Consider the following 27604-nt stretch of genomic DNA (forward strand, 5'->3'; position numbering starts at 1 on the left):
ACACAAAATTTCAAGTTGAAAAACATTACAAGATGTGAGCTTTGAAAAAGACAAATTCCACCCTGAATAGTGACATTACTATTCGGCACTATTCAACACTGATTTTTGTCTTTTTCATAGCTCACATGTCGTAATGTGTTTCAACTGGAAATTTTGTGTGGCAATAAAACATCATCCTCTTAACATCCCGCATTTTTTTTGAAACTTCAAAACATCTTTTTATCGTGGTTTTCACCGGTTTCCACCGAATGTTGGTTTCCGTATGACATCCCCCTCGCTGCACGCGTGATCTGAGTCGTGCGTTCTGACTAGCCAGAACCCAAACCCCACGGATCGTATGTGTGCACCGTTGGATGCTCCCAGATCGAACGACAACCCTGAGCCCTTTCGATAGCACATGCAGTACATGGTAAGCACTGTGCGCATGCGTCGTGTAGCTCACGCTTCCTTCTCTACTAGGCTTCCATTCAAAACAGGCTACCATTTCTCGCCACTCCTCTCATCGGTTTCCCGCCTCTTCTCCCAGATATGCATGATGTAGATGTTCGTTTAATTCTTATAGTTCATCTCATCCAAAATCAATTAGTTTTATAAAAAACTATTTTAAGATCCATGGAATTGTGCATTATAAAGGTAAAAACAAAACGTGACAATTCATTTAGAAAAAAAGGTTTGGGCAATTAAGATATGGAAGATTCTAGAGAACAAAGGAGAAGTGCTTGTGTTTTGAGGTTTGTGCATTATGCTTAAGTTCAACCATGGAGTCTTCTAGATTGTACATGTGGCAGAATCTGGTGGAATGTAGATGATATCCAACGGCCAGTAGTGCTCGGATTTGCCATCTCTGTACCGTCGGATTGGCTTCATCCAACGAGCAACTTTCAAAGTTATTTGCACACTATATAGGTGTATAGATGTATAGATATATATATATAGATGTGTCCTATGCTAGACAAAATAAAGTTTGAGCGCATGCGTGGGACGACCCCCCCCCCCCCCGCCTCGAAGTTGGGAAACTGACATCATAGGTATTGAACCAGGTTTGGAGTCGGGTACGGTGTTCGGCTTGTAATGTAGTTCGCGTGGCCCATCGAAGTTGTGCATTTGGGATTTAAACACATCATACACCATCGTACCCATACATATTTTCGGGCCGCATGCAGTGTATACGGGGTCTTCTGATCGACCACGTCTCCCTTGTGCGGTTTTTTGTGACGACACGAATATCTGTGGGCTTCCCAAGTGTATATATATCATCCCTTTGACTGATAATGAGGGGTATGTGTTGGCCATGAATGGATTCCTCCTAGTTCGTGTTAGGGCCGGTCACCGTCAAATGTCGGTCAACCAAAGCTCGAGCTCATGTGTTGTCAGGATTCCCTCCCAGATGCTCGGATTGCTGGGTTCGACCTACATCAAACCCTGCGTACATATCTCGTCCTTAACTACCTTGCCTTCATGGTTGTTGTCTGTATTGAGAGGTAGGCACCACATCTAAATTGTACATTATTCTATATTGAAAACACACATCACCCCTTCCCAACATACATCATTTTGGGCCGCATGCAAGAGGTGCTGGTTTTGTGGTCCCTCTCGTGCGATTTTTATGATGGTTCAATCTATTGGCCCAAGTGGTTTATCGACAACAACAACTGTCATTTGACCAAACAAAAGATTCATTGGTCCGTCTTATGGTAGGTCATGGCGACATGCATGTATGACCAAAGTGTCGATCATTACATGCATCCGCCCCGCTGACACGAAGTGGGAGGTGGTGGGCCAAGCATCCTAGCTAGGTACGACATTATGTCATTATATATATCCTAGCTAGGTGGTTTTTAGGGTGCTTTCGGGTTTGTGAGGCAGGTGCCACCAAAGTTATGCATTGTGTATTTAAAGTTTTAAACATCCCCAATATTCATACATATATTTGGCCACTTCTAGGTGGTTCTTGACTTCTGGCCCCTCTCATCGATCTTCAATGACGCGCCCAACAGTGTGCATTGGAATTTTGAACATCACAGACCACCCTTTTCACTCATATATATTTGGGCCACATGCTGGTGTGGCTGTCTTTTGACCCTCTCTAACGTTATTTTTTGCTGCAAAGACTTTGATGACCCTCAATGGACACAGGGTATAATATCTTAACCGTGTGCGATACAAGTACGATGTGAATCACCACGACCGCGCAAGCGCGAGAAAATTAAGGTGGAGGTACTAGCTCAACCGTGTGCGATGCAAGTGCGTTGAAATCACCACGACTGCGCAAGCGCGAGAAAATTAAGGTGGAGGTACTGGCTCAACCGTGTGCGATGCAGATGCGCTGAAATCACCACGACCGCGCAAGCGCGAGCAAATTAAGGTGGAGGTACTGGCTCAACCGTGTGCGATGCAAGTGCGCTGAAATCACCACGACCGCGCAAGCGCAAGTGAAGGGTGGAGGTACTAGCTCAATCGTGTGCGATGCAAGTGCGCTGAAATCACCACGACCGCGCAAGCGCGAGCAAATTAAGGTGGAGGTACTGGCTCAACCGTGTGCGATGCAAGTGCGCTGAAATCACCATGACCGTGCAAGCACGAGCAGAGGGTGGAGGTACTGGCTCAACCATGTGTGATGCAAGTGCGCTAAAATCACCATGGCCGCGCTAGCGCGAGCAAAGGGTGGAGGTACTGGCTTAACCATGTGCGATGCAAGTGCGCTGTAAAACCACCACATGTGCAAGCTAAAGGCGGGTAAGTTTATTTGGAAATTAGGACGAACCGTGTGCGATAGACCAGCTGGCTAGAAATATAAAAACAAACTACCCGCCTTGAGAATTGCAAAAATCGGCGGATCCGCGCCACTTCTCCTTATTATCATACACGCATATTGTTATTGGACCGTGCGCAATCTTGGGCACTCCCGCCCTGCATCAATTCCTTTACCCAAATTTTAGTAGCCGCCATACTTCAACCATCGCCCACACTCCTCCAGCACTGACCTTATAGTAAAATTGCAGTAGCCAAGGCATTTGAACCGTCACCCTCCCTCGTCCACCACCATCTCCACCCACCATTACTAAAATTTTCAGTAGCCGCGGCGTATCCTCAAACACCACCCCCCCCTCAACAGTCCCCCACCCACCCCTCCCCCCTCGAACCCTAGCTCGCGGCTGCCGCCGGCGCCGCCGCCAACCCTGCCGGTCTGCCCGTTCCTCCTAGCTTAGATAATAAAGTTCAGGTTACCCAGCGATTCCCATACCGTCGCCCCACTCCCCTGAGTTTTTAGATGAGGCCTGCGGTGTCCCTCCCCGCCAGATCCACATCCCCTGCTCCAGAATGTCGCAGCCTAAGCTCGACCACGTATCCCGGGGACCCCGACGAGCGTTCGGCCAAGAAGAGGTTTATCATGGCCTCTCCGGCGGACGTTGGCGAGGTGGCCGCCGTTCGCCCCGACCTGCCGATCCCGGAGCAACACGTCACCGCGGAAGCCGGCGAAGACGTTGACTATGTTGCCATGCCGAAGGCTTCATGTCAGTGGGCTAGCATATTACTATATCTCAGGAAAGTTGGCTACGACATCAAGCTCGTCCACACCGACGGCTTCACGCGGGCCATGCCACAGGTTAAGTGGTCCATCCCCAACCCCTCTGGTTCAACTGCCGTCGATCTCTTCGATGGCCCTGCCACTGATCTCCTCCGCCAAGCGATCAAGGATTTGCGAACTTTATACGCCATCGAGCCCATTTTGTCACTTCTGAAGGACACGTTCTACGACGGTGGCTTGGGATCCTCAATTGCCAAGTCAGATCTCATCGACCATGACCACGACCACGACCACGAGGAGGGCACCCACGAAGGTTCTTCCAAGGTGAAACAGAACATTTGTGACATCAGAGAGCGCACCATGGGTCTGTGCTCTTCCAACTGGAAGGATCCCGTCCATGAAATGTGAGGCAACATTCTATCAGCAAATCTTACCTTTTCTAGCTTGCCAACCCGTACCCTTTGTTGTAGTAGCATTTGCTGTGCGGTTCTTTAACCGTGCCGTGTTTAATTATTTCAGTTATGCAAAAATGTATTGTTCAATAGGTCTATGTGATGTTTAAGTATGAATTTTCCACTTTAGTTTCACGAATGGCTATATTTGGTTGTTTATAGTGAGTAGATGCCTTGTTTATCTATATTTGGTTCTTAGGTTGGTTGGAGTGAGCATTTTTTCAGTTATCGAGCAGATGCCTGGTTTATCTGTATTTGGTTCTTAGTTTGGTTGCAGTGAGTATTTGTCCAGTTATCAAGCAGATGCCTTGTTTATCTGTATTTGGTTGTTAGGTTGCTTTTTTAGCATTTGTCCAGTTATCAAGCATATGCCTTGTTTATCTGTATTTGGTTGTTAGGTTGCTTTTTTTAGCATTTGTCCAGTTATCAAGCAGATGCCTTGTTTATGTTTATCTGCTTGTTAGGTTGGTTGCAGTGAGCATTTGTCCAGTTTTCAAGCATATGCCATGTTTATCTGTATTTGCTTGTTAGGTTGGTTGCAGTGAGACTCTGTCCAGTTTTCAATGGCTATATTTGGTTGTTATACTGGTCATTTATGCCTTGTTTATTTCAGTCATTCACAATGTGTTGTTCATTATGTGCAAGTCGGAACTGTGCCGCTCGACTACATCAATACCAGTTTGAACGGCTATATTTGGTTCTAGTTATTCCTGGTGTAGTTAACACATGCCCTTTATTTCAGTTTTACACATTTATCCAGTGTGATGTTTAAGCATTACCTATGTTCTATTCATTTTCAACAATACCAGTTTGAATTGCAATATTTGATGGCTGTTAAGCCTGCTGTCGGTAACATTGCCTTCCATTTTATATCTGCTTTAACAACATGCTGAAACCAACACATTCAAGCTATCATTTGGAGATGATGTTGTTTACCTTTGCTATATTTGTTTGATGTTAAGATTGCTGTACTTATCATGCCTTTCCACTACTTATGCAGGACAACAACGGGAGTGGCCACCATTTTCCGCTGACGTTAGCTTCATCCCTCGGCTTGTACTCCCCCATCGTTCCATAATGTAGTGCATATAGATCCAGGCCTGGACACTAGTTAGCTTCTAATATTGACTTGTTGCTTGTAGGTACATATGCCCTTGGCAAGGATCCATGCATCGACCCTTTTTGCGTATGGGGCAATGAGATATTGATGAACAAGCATCAAGTGAGGAAACTGATAAGGATTATTAGCAAAAAGATACGAATGGTGGCAAGCAAATTATTTGTTTATGCTCTATCCAACACAATAGTGAGTTGTAGGATGGTAACTACAAACTCTGCAGCCTTCTCTTTTTACTGCCCATAATGAGTTGTTAGACAGCAATGTCTGAATCTTTTTCGTTCCCAGTGGTTCCCGAAGCAGTTCACTCAAGATTACCTTGCAAAGTACATGATTGGTGGACACACAATGAAGGTTAAAGTATTTCATCCAGACTACAATGAGCGTCGAGAAGTCCTAATGAAGACAGTGATGGATGGATGGGCAGCTATCACAAGGGGTTGGCCTAGAGTCGTGCGCGCATTACGCATAGAGGAGGGCACAATATGGGCATTCCGCTTCACCTTCTCCAGCAACCAGAATGTCTTTCACCTATCTCTTTATAGTCTTTAGTACAACCGTGGTTCATCATTCTTTACTTGGTGCTTCTGTAGTTCTTCAGCATATGTACCTGTGCATCGAATTGTGGATTCGTGGTTGAACCTATATTTATAACAAACATGGTTGGATATGAAATAAGTGATTGCCTACTTTCAAATTCAATACATGTGATTTTTAAATTAGGGATTACACTGCACAGGGTTTGCGAAAGCGAAACGTCTACAATATACGTGGAGATCAGAAACGTTTCTAGGATCCACTACGTGTGCGATCAATCTCCCCTGCACACACGACTTTCTCTTGAAAACTGTTTGCGTTAGGCCACCTTGCGCAAACGTTTACCACATAAAAAGTGTGTGTGATGGACAGCCTTTGCCACACAGTTTCTTCTACGCACCGTGTGTGATGCATTCAATAATGCAAACGATAAAATTATTAATATCGTGTGCAATGGCAACGCTATCACAAACGATTTAATGGGAAAAATTGTGTGTGATGTACCTGTGAACGGAAACGTTTTCCTTGGAGCGACTGTGTGGGATGTACGTACGAACGGAAACATTTAGTGGGGACTGACTGTGTGGGATGTACTTGCGACGGGAAACAATTTCGCCGTATAATTGTATTTTTTTTAGCTCTACTGTACGTATTTCCGTATTTGAGCGCTCGCCGGTCGCACACGACCTCATTTTGCCGAGCGTGTGTGCTAGGAGGGCATATCCCCGACGGTTTCTGGGTCGTGTGGGAAGGACCCCCCGATCGCCCACACTCAATTGGCGACGGTTCCGAATGCCGTCGCGGAAAGGGGTTAAAAACCGTTTGTTTAGGACCGACGCGTACCAGTGCTTAGGTCATCCACTCGAGGGAAAATTGCTACTATCCTACAAAACTCTGCGCTTGGAGGCCCAACACGTGTCTACAAGAATAAAGTTGCGTAGTAGACATCAATCTCCATCGTCACCGGCTTGACACCTTGATCTCCATCGGAGCGTCGTTGTCGTCTCGCCAACTATTTCTTCTACAACTATCGCTATCGCATAGTGATAAAGTAAAGCAATTACATGGTGATTGCATTTCATACAATAAAGCGACAACCATAAGGCTCCTGCCAGTTGCCGATAACTTTTACAAAACATGATCATCTCATACAACAAATTATATCACATCATGTCTTGATCATATCACATCACAACATGCCCTGCAAAAACAAGTTAGACATCCTCTACTTTGTTGTTGCAAGTTTTTACGTGGCAGCTACGGGCTTCTAGCAAGAACCGTTCTTACCTACGCATCAAAACCACAACGATTTTTCGTCAAGTGTGCTGTTTTAACCTTCAACAAGGACCGGCCATAGTCAAATTCGATTCAACTAAAGTTGGAGAAACAGACACCCGCCAGCCACCTTTATGCAAAACAAGTTGCATGTCTGTCGGTGGAACCGGTCTCATGAACATGGTCATGTAAGGTTGGTCCGGGCCGCTTCATCCAACAATACCGCCGAATCAAAATAAGACGTTGGTGGTAAGCAGTATGACTATTATCGCCCACAACTCTTTGTGTTCTACTCGTGCATATCATCTACGCATAGACCTGGCTCGGATGCCACCGTTGGGGAACGTAGCATGGAATTTCAAAAAAAAATCCTACGATCACGCAAGATCTATCTAGGAGATGCATAGCAATGAGAGGGGGAGAGTGTGTCCACGTACCCTCGTAGACCGAAAGCTGAAGCATTAGGTTAACCCGGTTGATGTAGTCGAATGTCTTCGCGTTCCAACCGATCAAGTACCGAACGTACGGCACCTCCGTGTTCAGCACACGTTTAGCTCGATGACGTCCCTCGAACTCTTGATCCAGCAGAGGGTCGAGGGAGAGTTTTGTCAGCACGACGGCGTGGTGATGGGGATGGTGATGTGATCCGTGCAGGGCTTCGCCTAAGCACTACGACGCTATGACCGGAGGAGTAAACTGTGGAGGGGGGCACCGCACACGGCTAAGAGAACAACTGTTGTGCTTTGGGGTGCCCCCTGCCCCCGTATATAAAGGAGGAGGGGAGGAGGCCGGCCACAAGGGGCGTGCCAAGGAGAGGGGAGTCCTACTAGGACTCCAGCCGTAGTAGGATTCGCCCCCCCTCTTTTCCTTCTCATGTAGGGGGAAAGGAGAGGGAGTAGGGGAAGGAAAGGGGGGCGCCGCCCCCTCCCCTATTCCAATTCAGACTACCATGGGGGGGCGCGGCCACCCCTTGTGGGCTGATTCCTCTCTCCCCTATGGCCCATGAGGCCCATTACTTTCCTCAGGGGGTTCCGGTAACCTCCCGGTACTCGGAAAAATACCCGAACCTTTTTGAAACCATTCCGGTGCCCGAATGCTATCGTCCAATATATCAATCTTTACCTCTCGACTATTTCGAGACTCCTGGTCATGTCTGTGATCTCATTTGGGACTCCGAACAATCTTCGTTCACCAAAACACATAACTCATAATAAAAATCATCATCGAACGTTAAGCGTGCGGACCCTGTGGGTTCGAGAACTATGTAGACATGACCGAGACACATCTCCGATCAATAACAAACAGTGGAACCTAGATGCTCCTATTGGTTCGTACATATTATACGAAGATCTTTATCGGTCAAACCGCAATGACAACATATGTTATTTCCTTTGTCATCGGTATATTACTTGCCCGAGATTCGATCGTCGGTATCCTCATACCTAGTTCAATCTCGTTACCGGCAAGTCTCTTTACTCGTTCTGTAATGCATCATCCCGCAACTAACTCATTAGTCACATTGCTTGCAAGGCTTATAGTGATGTGCATTACCGAGAGGGCCTAGAGATACCTCTCCGATACTCGGAGTGACAAATCCTAATCTTGATCTATGCCAACCCAACAAACACCTTCGGAGACACCTGTAGAGCATATTTATAATCACCCAGTTACGTTGTGACGTTTGATAGTACACAACGTGTTCCTCCGGTATTCGGGAGTTGCATAATCTTATAGTCAAAGGAATGTGTATATGACATGAAGAAAGCAATAACAATAAAACTTAACGATCATTATGCCAAGCTAACGGATGCCATCACATCATTCTCCTAATGATGTGATCTCGTTCATCAAATGACAACACATGTCTATGGTTAGGAAACTTAACCATCTTTGATTAACGAGCTAGTCAAGTAGAGGCATACTAGGGACACTCTGTTTTGTCTATGTATTCACACATGCATCAAGTTTCCAGTTAATACAATTCTAGCATGAATAATAAACATTTATCATGATATAAGGAAATATAAGTAACAACTTTATATTGCCTCTAGGGCATATTCCTTCACTATCGACCCGTAGGTTTGTGGTAAACTACTCACGCATCATCGGTAGGGGCGCAAGGTTTATGTAAAGGCCCTCCGTGATCGAATCCCCCTCCGGAAGATCACCAGAAAAGGCCCCAAGATGGGATCTTACAAAGCCAGAGGCTTGCGGCGGTGGAAAAGTATTTTGGTGGACTGCTACCTCTTGAGCACTGCGTTGGTTTTCCCTTGAAGAGGAAAGGGTGATGCAGCAAAGTAGCGTAAGTATTTCCCTCAGTTTTTGAGAACCAAGGTATCAATCCAGTAGGAGGCTACGCGCGAGTCCCTCGCACCTACACAAAACAAATAAATCCTCGCAACCAACGCGATAAGGGGTTGTCAATCCCTACACGGTCACTTACGAGAGTGAGATCTGATAGATATGATAGGATAATATTTTTGGTATTTTTGTGATAAAGATGCAAAGTAAAATAAAGGCAAAGTAAAAAGCAAAGGAAATAACTAAGTATTGGAAGATTAATATAATGAAGATAGACGCAGGGGCCATAGGTTTCACTAGTGGCTTCTCTCGAGAGCATAAGTATTTTACGGTGGGTGAACAAATTACTGTTGAGCAATTGACAGAATTGAGCATAGTTATGAGAATATCTAGGTATGATCATGTATATAGGCATCACGTCCGAGACAAGTAGACCGACTCCTGCCTGCATCTACTACTATTACTCCACTCATCGACCGCTATCCAGCATGCATCTAGAGTATTAAGTTCATAAAAACAGAGCAATGCCTTAAGCAAGATGAGATGATGTAGAAGGATAAATTCATGCAATATGATAAAAAACCCATCTTGTTATCCTCGATGGCAACAATACAATACGTGCCTTGCTGCCCCTACTGTCACTGGGAAAGGACACCGTAAGATTGAACCCAAAGCTAAGCACTTCTCCCATTGCAAGAAAGATCAATCTAGTAGGCCAAACCAAACTGATAATTCGAAGAGACTTGCAAAGATAACCAATCATACATAAAAGAATTCAGAGAAGATTCAAATATTGTTCATAGATAAACTTGATCATAAACCCACAATTCATCGGTCTCAACAAACACACCGCAAAAGAAGATTACATCAAATAGATCTCCACGAGAGAGGGGGAGAACATTGTATTGAGATCCAAAAAGAGAGAAGAAGCCATCTATCTAATAACTATGGACCCGAAGGTCTGAGGTAAACTACTCACACTTCATCGGAGGGGCTATGGTGTTGATGTAGAAGCCCTCCGTGATCGATGCCCCCTCTGGCGGAGCTCCGGAACAGGCCCCAAGATGGGATCTCGTGGGTACAGAAGGTTGCGGCGGTGGAATTAGGTTTTTGGCTCCATATCTGATTGTTTGGGGGTACGTAGGTATATATAGGAGGAAGTAGTACGTCGGTGGAGCAACAGGGGGCCCACGAGGGTGGAGGGCGCGCCCTGGGGGGGTAGGCGCGCCCCCTACCTCGTGGCCTCCACCTTTATTTCTTGACGTAGGGTCCAAGTCTCCTGGATCTTGTTCGTTCTGAAAATCACATTCACGAAGGTTTCATTCCGTTTGGACTCCGTTTGATATTCCTTTTCTACGAAACTCTGAAATAGGCCAAAAACAACAATTCTGGGCTGGGCCTCCGGTTAATAGGTTAGTCCCAAAAATAATATAAAAGTGAATAATAAAGCCCAATAATGTCCAAAACAGTAGATAATATAGCATGGAGCAATAAAAAATTATAGATACGTTGGAGACGTATCAAGCATCCCTAAGCTTAATTCCTGCTCGTCCTCGAGTAGGTAAATGATAAAAACAGAATTTTTGATGTGGAGTGCTACTTGGCATAATTTCAATGTAGTTCTTCTTAATTGTGGTATGAATTTTCAGATCCGAAAGATTCAAGACAAAAGTTTAATATTGACATAAAAAATAATAATACTTCAAGCATACTAACTAAGCAATTATGTCTTCTCAAAATAACATGGCCAAAGAAAGTTATCCCTACAAAATCATATAGTCTGGCTATGCTCTATCTTCACCACACAAAGTATTTAAATCATGCACAACCCCGATGACAAGCCAAGCAATTGTTTCATACTTTTGACATTCTCAAACTTTTTCAATCTTCACGCAATACATGAGCGTGAGCCATGGACATAGCACTATATGTGGAATAGAATGGTGGTTGTGGAGAAGACAAAAACTAGAAGATAGTCTCACATCAACTAGGCGTATCAACGGGCTATGGAGATGCCCATCAATAGATATCAATGTGAGTGAGTAGGGATTGCCATGCAACGGATGCACTAGAGCTATAAGTATATGAAAGCCCAACAAAAGAAACTAAGTGGGTGTGCATCCAACTCGCTTGCTCATGAAGACCTAGGACATTTTGAGGAAGCCCATCATTGGAATATACAAGCCAAGTTCTATAATGAAAAATTGCCACTAATATATGAACGTGACAAAATGAGAGACTCTCTATCATGAAGATCATGGTGCTACTTTGAAGCACAAGTGTGGTAAAAGGATAGTAACATTGTCCCTTCTCTCTTTTTCTCTCATTTTTTTATTTGGGCCTTTCCCTTTTTTTATGGCCTCTTTTTTTTCGTCCGGAGTCTCATCCCAACTTGTGGGGGAATCATAGTCTCCATCATCCTTTTCCTCACTTGGGACAATGCTCTAAAAATGAAGATCATCACACTTTTATTTTCTTACAACTCAATAATTACAACTCGATACTTAGAACAAAATATGACTCTATATGAATGCCTCCGGCGGTGTACCGGGATATGCAATGAATCAAGAGTGACATGTATGAAAGAATTATGAACGGTGGCTTTGCCACAAATACGATGTCAACTACATGATCATGCAAAGCAATATGACAATGATGAAGTGTGTCATAATAAACGGAACGGTGGAAAGTTGTATGGCAATATATCTCGGAATGGCTATGGAAATGCCATGATAGGTAGGTATGGTGGCTGTTTTGAGGAAGGTTTATGGTGGGTGTATGATACCGTCGAAAAATGCGCGGTATTAGAGAGGCTAGCAATGGTGAAGGAAGAAGAGTGCGTATAATCCAAGGACTCAACATTAGTCATAAAGAACTCATATATTTATTGCAAAAATCTACAAGTTGTCAAAGCAAAGTATTACGCGCATGCTCCTAGGGGGCTAGATTGGTTGGAAAAGACCATCGCTCGTCCCCGACCGCCACTCATAAGGAAGACAATAAATAAATAAATTATGCTCCGACTTCATCACATAACGGTTCATCATACGTGCATGCTACGGGAATCACAAACTTTAACACAAGTATCTCTCAAATTCACAACTACTCAACTAGCATGACTCTAATATCACCATCTTTATATCTCAAAACAATTATCAAGCATCAAACTTTTCTTAGTATTCAACACATTCATAAGAAAGCTTTTCCTAATCTTGAATACCAAGCATATTAGGATTATTTAAGAAAATTACCATGCTATTTAAGACTCTCAAAATAATCTAAGTTAAGCATGAGAGATCAATAGTTTCTATAAAACAAATCCACCACCGTGCTCTAAAAGATATAACTCAAGCACTAGAGCAAAAACTATATAACTCAAAAGATATAAGCGAAGCACATAGAGTATTCTAACAAATTCCAAATCATGTATGGCTCCCTCAAAAGGTGTGTGCAGCAAGGATGATTGTGGTAAACTAAAAAGCAAAGACTCAAATCATACAAGATGCTCCAAGAAAAACACATATCATGTGGTGAATAAAAATATAGCTCCAAGTAAAGTTACCGATGGAAGTAGACGAAAGAGGGGATGCCTTCCGGGGCATCTCCAAGCTTTGGCTTTTTGGTGTCCTTAGATTGTCTTGGGGGTTCCATGCGCATCCCCAAGCTTAGGCTCTTGCCACTCCTTGTTCCATAATCCAACTAATCTTTCACCCAAAACTTGAAAACTTCACAACACAAAACTCAGCAGAAAATCTCGTGAGCTCCGTTAGCGAAAGAAAACAAAAGACCACTTCAAGGTACTGTAATGAACTCATTCTTTATTTATATTGGTGTTAAACCTACTTTATTCCAACTTCCCTGTGGTTTATAAACTCTTTTACTAGCCATAGATTCATCAAAATAAGCAAACAACACACGAAAAACAGAATCTGTCAAAAACAGAACAGTCTGTAGTAATCTGTAACTAACGCAAACTTATGGAACTCCAAAAAATCAGCCAAAATAGGAAGACCTATACAATTTGTTTATTGATCAGCAGCAATTGGAATCAGTATTTTATCACGTTCTGGTGATTTTTAACAATTATTTTCGTGGACAGAAAGTTTCTGGAAATTACAGCAAGATCAAATAACTATCATCCAAGAAGATCCTATAGGTTTAACTTGGCACAAACACTAATTAAAACATAAAAAGACATCTAACCAGAGGCTAGAACAAATATTTATTGAATAACAGCAAGGAAAAATATTGGGTTGTCTCCCAACAAGCGCTTTTTTTAAAGCCTTTTAGCTAGGCATTGATAATTTTAATGATGCTCACATGACAGACAAGAATTGAAGCACAAAGAGAGCATCATAAAACACGTGAAAAACACATCTAAGTCTAACATAATTCCTATGCATAGGCATCTTATAGAAAAACAAATTATCATAGCAAGCAAAAACTAGCATATGCAAGGAAGCGGAAAGGAACAATACCAATCTCAACATAACGAGAGGTAATTTAGTAACATGAAAATTTCTATAACCATATTTTCCTCTCTCATAATAATTACATGTAGGATCATAAGAAAATTCAACAATATAGCTATCACATAACATATTCTCAACACGATCCACATGCATGCGAAGTTGACACTCTTCCAAAATAGTGGGATTGTCATTAACTAAAGTCATGATTTCTCCAGGCCCACTTTTATCAAAAATATCATAAGATTGAACATTCTCCAAATATGTGGGATCTAAAGTCGACACTCTTCCAAACCCACTTTCAATATTATTGCAAACATTATTATCAATCTCATATTCATCATGGGGCTTAAATAAATTTCCAAGATTATAAGAAGAACTATCACCCCAATCATGATCATTGCAACAAGTAGTAGACATAGCAAAACTAGCATCCCCAAGCTTAGGGTTTTGCATAATATTAGCACAATTGACATGAAGAGAATTTATAATAAAATTATTGTAATCATGCTTTTTATTCAAGGAGCTATCGTGAATCTCTTCATAAATTTCTTCATCACAATTTTCAGATTCACAAATTTCAAGCAAAACTTCATAAAGATAATCTAGTGCACAAAACTCACTAGCAATTGGTTCATCATAATTGGATCTCTTAAAAAGATTAGCAAGCGGATGAGGATCCATAGATCTTAGCTTCCCTGTTTAGGAATAAATACTCAACTATTTCAACCAAGCGAGCAAACGAGCCAAGAAAGACATCAAGGCAAACGAAAAGACGAACGGAAAAAGGGCGAACAAAACGGCAAGGGTGAAGTGGGGGAGAGGAAAATGAGAGGCAAATGGCAAATAATGTAATGCGGGAGATAAGGGTTTGTGATGGGTACTTGGTATGTTGACTTTTGCGTAGACCTCCTTGGTAACGGCGCCAGAAATCCTTCTTGCTACCTCTTGAGCACTGCGTTGGTTTTCCCTTGAAGAGGAAAGGGTGATGCAGCAAAGTAGCATAAGTATTTCCCTCAGTTTTTGAGAACCAAGGTATCAATCCAGTAGGAGGCTACGTGTGAGTCCCTCACACCTACACAAAACAAATAAATCCTCGCAACCAACGCTATAAGGGGTTGTCAATCCCTACACGGTCACTTACGAGAGTGAGATATGATAGATATGATAGGATAATATTTTTGGTATTTTTGTGATAAAGATGCAAAGTAAAATAAAGGCAAAGTAAAAAGCAAAGGAAATAACTAAGTATTGGAAGATTAATATGATGAAGATAGACCCGGGGGCCATAGGTTTCACTAGTGGCTTCTCTCGAGAGCATAAGTATTTTACGGTGGGTGAACAAATTACTATTGAGCAATTGACAGAATTGAGCATAGTTATGAGAATATCTAGGTATGGTCATGTATATAGGCATCACGTCCGAGACAAGTAGACCGACTCCTGCCTGCATCTACTACTATTACTCCACTCATCGACCGCTATCCAACATGCATCTAGAGTATTAAGTTCATAAAAACAGAGCAACGCCTTAAGCAAGATGACATGATGTAGAGGGATAAATTCATGCAATATGATAAAAAAAACCATCTTGTTATCCTCGATGGCAACAATACAATATGTGCCTTGCTGCCCCTACTGCCACTGGGAAAGGACACCGCAAGATTGAACCCAAACCTAAGCACTTCTCCCATTGCAAGAAAGATCAATCTAGTAGGCCAAACCAAGCTGATAATTTGAAGAGACTTGCAAAGATAACCAATCATACATAAAAGAATTCAGAGAAGATTCAAATATTGTTCATAGATAAACTTGATCATAAACCCACAATTCATCGGTCTCAACAAACACACCGCAAAAGAAGATTACATCGAATAGATCTCCACGAGAGTGGGGGAGAACATTGTATTGAGATCCAAAAAGAGAGAAGAAGCCATCTAGCTAATAACTATGGACCCGAAGGTCTGAGGTAAACTACTCACACTTCATCAGAGGGGCTATGGTGTTGATGTAGAAGCCCTCCGTGATCGATGCCCCCTCTGGCGGAGCTCCGGAACAGGCCCCAAGATGGGATCTCATGGGTACAGAAGGTTGCGGTGGTGGAATTAGGTTTTTGGCTCCGTATCTGATCGTTTGGGGGTACGTAGGTATATATAGGAGGAAGGAGTACGTCGGTGGAGCAACAGGGGGGCCACGAGGGTGGAGGGCGCGCCCTGGGGGATAGGCGCGCCCCCCTACCTCGTGGCCTCCTCCTTTTTTTCTTGACGTAGGGTCCAAGTCTCCTGGATCTTGTTCGTTCTGAAAATCGCATTCCCGAAGGTTTCATTCCGTTTGGACTCCGTTTGATATTCCTTTTCTGCGAAACTCTGAAATAGGCAAAAACAGCAATTTTGGGCTAGGCCTCTGGTTAATAGGTTAGTCCCAAAAATAATATAAAAGTGAATAATAAAGCCCAATAATGTCCAAACAGTAGATAATATAGCATGGAGCAATCAAAAATTATAGATACGTTGGAGACGTATCATGGACGCTTCTGATGGTTTGGGAATATTTGGGAATTTATAATGCAAAGATTAGGGTTGGAGGACTCCCGAGGGGGCCACAAGCTAGGGGCGCCCCCCTAGTGCGGGCCCTGAGAGCTTGTGGGCTCCTCGGGACTCCTCGGGCCCTCTCTCCAAGCTACATGGGTGTCTTTTGGTCCAATAAAAATCATCGCGGAAGTTTTATTCCGTTTGGACTTCGTTTGATATTCCTTTCTGAAAAAGTCAATAAGGAAAAACCAGCAACTGGCACTGGGCACTAGGTTAATAGGTTAGTCCCAAAAAATGATATAAAATAGTATATTAATGCATATAAAATATCCAAAACAGATAATATAATCCTCCCTCCGTTCGGAATTACTAGTCCAAGAAATGAATGTATCTAGATGTATTTTAGTTGTATATACATCCATTTTTATCCATTTTTGTGACAAGTAATTCTGAACGGAGGGAGTAGCATGGAACAATCAAAAATTATAGATACGTTGGAGACGTAGCAAGCATCCCCAAGCTTAATTCCTGCTCGTCCTCGAGTAGGTAAATGATAAAAACAGAATTTTTGATGTGGAATGCTACCTAACATATTTATCAATCTAATCTTCTTTATTATGGCATGAATTTTCAGATCCATAAGATTTAAAACAAAAGTTTAATATTGACATAAAAACAATAACACTTCAAGCATACTGATAAAGCAATCATGTCTTCTCAAAATAACATGGCCATAGAAAGTTATCCCTACTAAATCATATGGTATGGCTATGCTCCATCTTCACCACATAAAGTATTTCATCATGCACAACCCCAGTATTATCCAAGCAATTGTTTCATACTTTTATGTTCTCAAACCTTTTAAACTTTCACGCAACAAATGAGCGTGAGCCATGGATATAGCACTATAAGTGGAATATAATATGATGGTTGTGGAGAAGACAAAAAGAAGGAGAAAGTCTCACATCAACTAGGCAAATTAATAGGCTATGGAGATGCATATCAATTGATATCGATGCAAGTGAGTAGGGATTGCAATGAAACAGATGCACTAGAGCTATAAGTTTATGAAAGCTCAAAAAAAACTAAGTGGGTGTGCATCCAACTTGCTTGCTCACGAAGACCTAGGGCACTTTGAGGAAGCCCATCATTGAAATATACAATCCAAGTTATATAATTAAAAATTCCCACTAGTATATGAGAGTGACAAAATAGGAGACTCTCTATCATGAAGATTATGGTGCTACTTTGAAGCACAACTGTGGAAAAAGGATAGTAACATTGTCCCTTCTCTCTTTTCTCTCATTTTCCCCTTTTTCTCTTTTTCTCTCTTTTTTTCCCTTTTTGTTTGGGCTTCTTTGGCCTCCCTTTTTTATTTGGGCTTCTTTGGCCTCTTTTATTTTCTTTAAAGTCTGGAGACTCATCCCAACTTGTGAGGGAATCATAGCTTCCATCATCCTTTCCTCACATGGGACAATGCTCTAATAATGATGATCATCACACTTTTATTTACTTAGAACTCAAGAATTACAACTCAATGCTAGAACAAAAACATGACTCTATATAAATGCCTCATGCATATGAGAACAATATGACAATGACGGTGTGTGTCATAATAAACGGAACGGTGGAAGTTGCATGGCAATATATCTCGAAATGGCTATGGAAATGCCATAATAGGTAGCTATGGTGGCTGTTTTGAGGAAGCTATATGGTGGGTTCAATGCACCGGCGAAAGTTGCGCGGTACTAGAGAGGCTAGCAATAGTGGAAGGGTGAGAGTGTGTTTAATCCATGGACTCAACATTAGTCATAAAGAACTCACATACTTATCGCAAAAGTCTATTAGCCATTGAAACAAAGTACTAATACACATGCTGCGAGGGGAAGGGTTGGTAGGAGTTAACCATCGTGCGATCCCGACCTCCACACAAAGGATGGCAATCAAAAATAAATCATGCTCTGACTTCATCACATAACGGTTCACCTTACGTGCATGCTACGGGAATCACAAACTTTAACACAAGTATTTCTACCAATCCACAATTACTCACTAGCATGACTCTAATATCACCATCTTTATATCTCAAAACAAATGAAGGAATCAAACTTCTCTTATATTCAATGCACTTTATATGAAAGTTTTTATTATATCCCTCTTGGATGCCCATCATATCAGGACTAAATTAATAACCTAAGAAAAATACCACGCTGTTTAAGACTCTCAATATAATATAAGTGAAGCATGAGAGTCCATCAATTCCTATAAAATAAAGCCTCCGCCATGCTCTAAAAAGATATAAGTGAGTACTAGAGCAAACTGCCTAGCTCAAAAGATATAAGTGAAGCACATAGAGTATTCTAATAAATTCAAGATTAATGCGTGTCCCTCTCAAAAGGTGTGTGCAGCAAGGATGATTGTGGCAAACTAAAAAGCAAAGACTCATATCATACAAGGCGCTCCAAGAAAAACACATATCATGTGGTGAATAAAAATATAGCCTCAAGTAATTTACCGATGGATTGAAGACAAAAGAGGGGATGCCATCCGGGGCATCCCCAATCTTAGATGCTTGGTTGTCCTTGAATATTTCCTTGCACTACCAAAAAATACACTTCCGTAATGATACGTGTTTGTCACAGTAGGTCACGTTTTCTGTCATGCATGTACATCCATGACAATTTTATGACAGAATCAAGGTAGTCATACCTGTGCTGTCGTAGAAGTGTTCCATGACATTACCAAAATTATCATCATGGAAGTGTGCACTTCCATGACGATAAATCGTGCGTCACATAAGTGCTTTCGTCAAGGGTGACCAACATGTGGCATCCACCATAACGGAACGCCGTTAAGCTATCGGGTCCGGTTTTGGATCCAATAACTCGTTAACAGCCCGGACCAATGGGGATTTTCCACGTGTAAAATTCTGATTGGCTGACGGAAACACGTGTCAGCTCCGCGTTGGCACAGGTGTCACTCATCCAATGGGCGAGATGCGCCTATGATATGTTGACACGTGGACCGGCCCAAAAGTGGCCCGTAAAGTTTAAATGGGCCAGCCCAACTAAAGGCCCGCAAGATTTTGCGGACCATAATGGGCCGGCCTAGCTAAAGGCCCACGAGATTTTGCAGACCATAATGGGCTGGCCCAGCTAAAGGCCCACAAGATTTTGCAGGCCATAATGGGCCGGCCCAGGTAAAGGCCCACAAGATTTTTGCGGGCCATAATGGGCCGGCCCAGGTGAAGGCCCACAAGATTTTTGTGGACCATAATGGGCCGGCCCAGCTAAAGGCCCACGAGATTTCGCCGACATTAATGGGCCGGCCCAACTGTAGGCCCACAAGATTTTGAGGACCCTAGTAGGCCGGCCCATTAACTGGCTGCCATGTTTTGGGCCAAATGCCGGCCCATATTTGATCCGGTCCATTAATGGCATGCCACGTTCCGGGCCTAACAATGGCCCATATGAGATCCGGCCCGTTAAAAGCCTACCACGTTCTGGGCCAAATTACGGCCCAGATCAGGTCCGACCCTTTAAGAGGCTTTGAGCTAAATTATGGCCCATACCAGATTTGGCCCGTCAATTGGACGCTATGCTTTTGGGCCCACTTGCTAAAGGCCCATTTAGTAATTCGACCTGATATTAGTTTTGGCCTGTTAAGGGCCCGTTTAACATTTTGGCCCTATATTAATTTCGGCCTGTTAAAAGCCCGTCATATAGTTGGGCCTAACTACGGCCCGGTTTGCATCCGGCCTGCTCGCAGCCGATAATCTGATTGGGCCAAACAAGGACCGAGACAATTTTGGCCTGTTAAGAGCCCGTGATTTGATTGGCACAATCATGGGCCGGGGTCCATTTCGGGCTTGCTGCCGGCCCGTGAGCTGTTCGGCACGTTTCAGGCCCAACCTACTTCTCAGCCTCCTAAAAGCCCATTGAGTTTTCTTGCGAAAAGAGGGCCGGCGGTTTACTCGGCCTATTAAAGGCCCGAATCTACTAGTGGGCCAGTTTACATTTAGGCCTTCTAACGGACCAAGATGACGGGGCCCATGATGCGGATCATACATCGTGATTGCATGACGGCCCGATTATGTACCGTAATTTTACGGTTTGGCCGGTTTACTGCGAAGACAGGATATATATATACAGTAAAATAACTGCAGCATCGTGAATAAGAAAAAACCTAGACTATACAATAAAGAAATTACGGCATATTACATCCACTGGGCATCAAAGTTCGCCACTATGATAATAAAGCACAAGCAGACAGCAGATTACATACACGGGGCATCAAAGATCGCCACCAGTGCAACTAAACACGCCGACAAAATAATATACAAAACTGACAGCACTTCAATAGAGTTCAAGAAAGGTTAGCCCTGCTGGGGAGCTGCAGCGCAAGCAGCTGAGCAAGCTGATGAGACTGCGCTTGTTTAACACTTATATCCTCCTCACTCTGAAAGATAAACAAGCAGACAGATGACAGGTTTTGCACATAAAAGTATCAGTGCTGACAATTCATCACATTTCTTACTGACGAATAAAGTGACACAGTTTAAAATTGCATTAACACAATATGGTATTGTTCAGGTCAAGACATGGCAGGAAATGACATTGTGAAGGAGTTGGCAGCTTCACGACACCACTCGATTACAGATCAAGAACTCATAAGTATCAATGGTTAGTGTGCTGTCAATTTATCCCATTTCAGATTGGCAAATAAAGAGACGGTTTAAATAATAGTAGAATGATATGACATTGTTCATAGTTAAGACATTGCAGAATATGACATTGTGCTGTAGTGGGTAGGTTCACCACACCACTGGATTACGGATCAAGAACAGAAGCATACATGCAGTGCAAAAGAAGATCACTTGCTCTGTATAGTTTAATTTACATGGTATGAAGAAGGAACTTGGTTGTACAACTGAAAACTTAAATTGAGAAGGACAAACTTTTGTTTATGAACTACATAATAAACTTTAAACATGCAATTTAATGCAAACACCAAAAATAAACAGCTGTTGCAGTCATGCCTAACCAAATATACACAACAAAGTTTGAAGGCTTGAGAAGGACAAACTTACATTATTGGTGAAGGCAGGCTCTATAAAGCCCTTGTCCATGCTGATGGGGGGGGGGCAATTCAAGAAGTTTACCACAGAATCTTCTTCATAAGCATTGCCTTTATTCTACATTTTGTTAAGAGTAAATATAGATGTGACAATATAAGAAAAAATGGAGAATATTTAAGATAAGATGAAGAGTGATGCTACATAACCAAGTAGCTATAAATGTAAGTACAACGATACAGGCAAAAGGTACAGCCAAGAGCAATGCAGAGCTAAACTTCTTCAGTACCATCGGTGTTATCCAACCTTATGGTAAGAGTAAATATAGATCTTATGTGTAGAAAATGGAGGGCAAAGGAAAATAAGCTGCAGAGTGATGGTACATGAACAACTACCTGTCAATATAAGTACACTGATAAAGGACAGCAGGTACTTACAAGAACAATGCAGAGCTAAAAAAATTCATTGGCATTGGATATATTCTACACTAATGTAACCATTCATACAGATCAGATAATTTGGAGCGAACAATTGATAAGCAAGCTATCATGCATACTGCTGTCACATAATGAACCAGGTATGTATGCAAGTACAGTGATACAGGACAACAGGTACTAACAAGAGCAAAGCAGCGGGCAGCATATTTGCGATATCCTGTCGTTCTTTTCAAACCGGAATTCTTTTTCGAGCAGATTTCCTGCAAAAAAGATCCGTAAGGCACATGCGGAAAAGTAGAAGTTCAAATTGTCATGCGATATCATAGACAGTACCTCATCCTCGGAACGAGACCAGTGCATAACAAGGTTTTTCCATTCAATGTCTTCTAAATTTAGCACAGGAGACTTCACCAGAAATTCGTTTATAGACTTGCCATCAAAGTGTGATTTCCTCAGGTAACACCAATACTGCTGCAATGCTTCCTTGAAAAGCGCAAGCAAGCTTTGCTCGTCATGACTATCCAGATTGACCCTCGCCTACTTACAACAATGTAATGTAAATCATTGATGTGTTCAATCAGCAGAAAACAGGAAAATAATCACCATGAATAATAGCACTTACACGTAAGTGGGACAGGAAGATGTGAAAATGGTGTTTGTCTTCACTATAATCTTCCCATGATGGGAATATATGCACGTAGTCCCTAACAACATTGAAAGCATTGTCTTTTAAACTGGGAATAACTGGAATGGGGTTCCAATCTGCAGGAATTGGCCGTCTCTGCAGTTGGGATAGGTCTTCGGCCGGTGGACTTGCTGTACTTTTTGCTGGAGTGGGATTTTTCTGTGGTACGGCTGGTGCTATGGCAACTGAAATCGGCATACCTTTTGCTGGAGTGCAGGTCCTGTGTGGTGGGGCTAGTGGTGTGGCCAGTGAAGTATGGGTACAGTCTGCTGGAGTCGGTCCTACGTTTTGTGTCACTGGTTGTACAGCCAATATAAGTGGGGTGCTGTCTGATTTCTCCGGCACAACCACGTTTTTCAAGGACTTTGCTGGTGCTCCTTCAGGTTCGGCAATCACCCTCTTCCTTTTTGATGTCTGATGCACAAGAACATCATTTGAGTGGAAAAACATGGTATGATGACAGATGGAATATGTATTGATAATGGATGGGCATGGCATCTCGACATATATGATGAGTAAACTAAGCAGATGGCGGTGCAACAAAGTAGAAGAAATGCAAGACAACATATGCAAGATACGCGCAATCAATAAAACCTTGCCAAATTAGAACAGGCACCTTGATGGGTGAACAGGACAGGCCATCTGCCTTTGACTCCTCGAGGTTAGAATAGTCATTAGGATCATATTCTGAACAAGAATCAACAGGTGGGGAGCGTATGAGTTTCATTGCATCCAGAATGGCACTCAATGCCTTGGTGCCAATTTTGTAAGTCATTGCGGTGTTTAGCTTCAAGAGTGGACTGCTGCTAGTGCGACACAAAGCAGCTACACAGATCATAGTGTAGATATAACGGGAAAACCGTAAGCATCAGAGTAAAATCAGCAAAGTGGAACTTGCTGGAATATATGTGCTAGTATTGCCGGTACGGCTAGAAAGGCTTCGGATACCAGCTCTCTTCAACTGAAGGTGCGGTACTGTTAATATCAGTGTAACTCTCAAAGGCGACACAGCTCCCCGCATTTCCTTGCTATTCTTATAGGATTCAAGTGGGCAGGCCACTACAAATCCTATTCCCATGTTTACAAAATCCTACGAATCAAAGAGGCCCGAAGAGTTCAAAGTGTCCATACCAACCGACCGTATAGACCTCTACACTGCAAATGTCCCTGCTCATCTTCACTACAAGGAACATACTGTACTACTATCATACTCCCTCCGTTCCAAAATATAAGTCTTGGTAGAGATTTCCACTATGGATCACATACAGATGTATCCAGATACATTTTAGAGTGTAGATTCACTCATTTTGCTCCATATGTAGTCCATGGTGGAATCTATACAAAGACTTGTATTTAGGAACGGAGAGAGTACTTATTAAAGAAGAACGGAAGAGGAACATGCTAAAGAAGAGCAAGCAGATTTTGGATAATAAAATGTTCGTTGAGCAGTGCCCACACATGATGAACCAGAGCGCATTAAGAAAGAAACTCCCTCCTGTCTCTCTATATGTGGTGCACGTGCTTTTTCGAAAGTAAAGTAGGAACATTAGCTGACCAATTAAATGTTATCTGTTTTAGTAATATCAGCATCATATCAGATTCGTACTTGAGCAACAAGTTTGGAATTATGAGTGGCATGTTGTTTAGCTTGATGGATTCAGGAGCAGTGCTAAGCAGGTACGATGATGGTACTGAATATAAAGGCATGTCTGCATGCAAGTCGCGTGACTTTTGTCATTTGGGTCAGTCGACCATTTCAGGCGGTTGGATGAAGATCCTACGTCTCCTAACCCTTCTTCTTCCTCGTCTCTGATTCTTCCCATACAGAACACCGCACGGGCCGACGGCCGGACCACCGGCCCCCACCGCCTATGTTCCTCCGCCACCCCCACCCCCACCCGCGTCGAGTTTTCTTCGTTCGGCGAGGCCCCACCACCGCCCCCCACAACCAAAGTCCCCACCCGAGCCCCTTCATTCGCACCGGCGAACTCCGACTCCGGCGAGCTCTGAAAAATCGACTGACCCAATTTTGAAATTTAGTCTACTGTGATTTAACTAGTGTGGAATATAAAAGGGGAAAACCATAAGCATTGGGAGTATAGTGTTGAGCGTGCCATGGCGGATCTGAAGGTGCAAACCGGACAAAGGCAACTTCGCAACCAATGTTTGCTTTCAACTAGCAAGTAAGTGATGGACAAGAAATCAGAGTAAAGCAGTGGCGATCTATTTTCTTGCTGCGATAAATAAGTTGAGCAGATACGAAAGAGTACCGCCTCTGGTGCGGCGCCGTGTATGCATCTGCTGAGAATTTGACGGTGCTGCGGTAGCGATGGCTGTCGGCGGCGTGGAAGCAGATCTAGGAGGGTAGACGGTGGCGGCGGGGCGCGGTGGACGAGACGGTCGTAGGAGCGGCGCCGGCAAGGTGGACGACGGCGGGGATGAAGCGAGAGGACGGGATGCAAGGATCCCGGTCCGAAGCCGTGGATGAGAGAGGTCGATCTCTTGTAATGGACGGCGGCGTCGGGGTATCAGCTCCGGCATGGTGGAGGAGGACGGCGGTGGATGGGGTGGCGGACGGAGGAGGCTGGGGTGGAGAGGGTGTTTTGGCGCCCACGGAGTACGAATGGGGAAATGGAGGTGGAGAGGAAGGGGGAACCATGTCTTCAGGGCGCGCTTGTCTCAAATGCGAGGAAATTTACAAACTTAGCCCCCGTTTCAAATTTCCTACATCACAGCAATATTAGTCGGTTGGGGATAGGACGGTAATCTCGCATACACCGAATATTTGCCGACGAGAGTTTGTTTTTGGCGCCCACCGTGTATGAATCGGGGAGGGAGTCGATTTCGGCCGAGGACACACTGTGTTTTGGCGCCCACCGTGTATGAATCCGGGTGAGAGGCGGTTATGTCACGTTTGAGTGAAATTACAAACCTACCCCTATCGAAACCTATAGAAATCGAGCAGATAGGCTTTGCGTGGCAGGGATAGGCAGTAGTAATTTCCATCTCGCAGATTTTGGTTTCGGGCGGTTACTGCGACTTTCCCCGCTTCGTTCAAATTTTGCAGAGTGCACGTTTACCGTGCCAACTCAATTCGAATCCCGTTTGTATTCTATTTTTTTCGGGCGGGATCCATTTTCGATTGGAATAAAATTCTATATACATCATTTTTTATATATACTTTCAAAAGCACAACAAAGAATTCTGCTCCTTTATATGTATAATATGATTTACAAATACAATGATCTCAAAATCATAAGGTTGAATTCAAAAAATTAAACCAAATTATGTTCTACTAAAATGTATGGATCAGTAATATCTACATATTAAATAACATAGATGCGCGTGAATTCATATGAGTATGCATGTTTGATAGATCAATTTTGGTTCGAGTATGGATTACATGTATCATCATCTCGAATTCAAATATTTGAATCCCTTTTATGTTCACTCCTTTCACGCCCATCTCTCTCGCATGCATGCTCCTTCATGTAGCTATCACTCTCTTTTCTCCAGCTCACCCGCACGCTCACTTCATGTTTCTCCTATCCTCGCAAACATGGTCTCTCGACGTCTCCCTTGAGAAGTGTCACACTCTCCCTATCATTATACATTACACGGTTTTCATTATCTCTCACGTCTCTACCGTTCTCTCGTATCACTAGGTACCTAAGCTTTCTTTTTCACCGCCACACACACAGTCTCCACTCGTCTTTCACTTTGTCTTTCTCTCTATGGGATTCTCTCACACACCCTATATGTCTCTAGATATGAATCATACCACTAAAATTACTCTCTCTCTCTCTCCTGTAGACACAACATTTGTTGCGGTCTCCTTTTCGTCTCCATCCCAGACTGACATTATTCATTTGTTTACCAATCAGACAAACTCCCCCACCCTCTCTCTCTCACACACACACAACTCCTGCTTCCACTCCCCTTCCTGACTACCATCTCTCTCTCACACACACAAAACTCTCAGTTTCGCACCCCGACTCGTATTTCTCTCACAAACATTTATCGACTAGCCTCTAGATAGGTTTATACACCCGCACACTCGTGCTTCCACTATCGCATACATGTCTCTCTCCCGCTCCTTGTATCTATGTAGATTTTTCTTCCCTTCTTGAGACACGCCCTCTCGATCGTGCACACACACACTATCGCCTCATTTTAAGCTGATACCTCTCGCACACACACTCTTTGTGTCTTTGTCACACATGCACTCCGTCCTCCTCCTCTCTCCCTCTCTCTCTCACACACATGGGCTTTTTGCAACAACTAGCAAGATGCCCATGCGTTGCACGGAACATCAAGATGCATTTGTATGAGTAGTTTATCTTGTGGGAGAAAAGGATGAACAAGGGAAGGCCTTATTTGCAAGTGTGGAGAGGGGTGTGGGTATCTTTTTGCAAAATTGCCATAGTTTCCTTCCTATCCGTCAGATATAGATCGGACGGCCTATATTGCAGGATGGCAGGCACACGATCATCACCGACTATGCTTTTTATAAGAGTAGGGATAAAAAACAGAGTTGGTGATGATGGTGGGCCTGCCATCCTGCAATATAGGCCGTCCGATTTATATCTGACGGATAGGAAGGAAACTATGGCAATTTACCCGCACTCCTCTCCACATTTGCAGATAAGGCCTTCCCTCGTTCATCCTTTTCTCCCACAAGATCTTGATGTTCCGTGCAACGCACGGGCATCTTGCTAGTAAGAGTAGAAATTAGACATATACCACTTCTCGAATCTTGAAACCAACAACATTCCTCCCTTATCTCATCAAAACCGCCAAAGGAATATATTTTGAGTGAAACATAACATTTTTTAGTGATATACGTATTTCAAAACTAGACTTTTTTCTATCAAATCGGTGAATATGTATTAATCTACTCTGATCGTGTGGCAACGCATTGGCACATTGCTAGTAGTTATTATAATTTTTTGGACACCAGACAAACGGTGGAGTACATATACGAAGAGAAGAGGCGCACGCACGCAGTCGGTCTCTCGCTGTCTCGCACACATGAGTGTTACGTAAAGGCAACGTTAACAAATAAACCCTAAAACCCTAGGTGCACGATTGCTGCATTCGCGGGTACCGGGTACGTGGTGGAGCGCACCTTTGTAGGAATAGTCAGCTCGCGTGATAATTTGATCCGTAGGAGTTGATGGTCGGGACCACAGGTGAA

Source organism: Triticum aestivum, chromosome 2D (assembly GCF_018294505.1).
Source record: "Triticum aestivum cultivar Chinese Spring chromosome 2D, IWGSC CS RefSeq v2.1, whole genome shotgun sequence".
NCBI lineage: Eukaryota > Viridiplantae > Streptophyta > Magnoliopsida > Poales > Poaceae > Triticum > Triticum aestivum.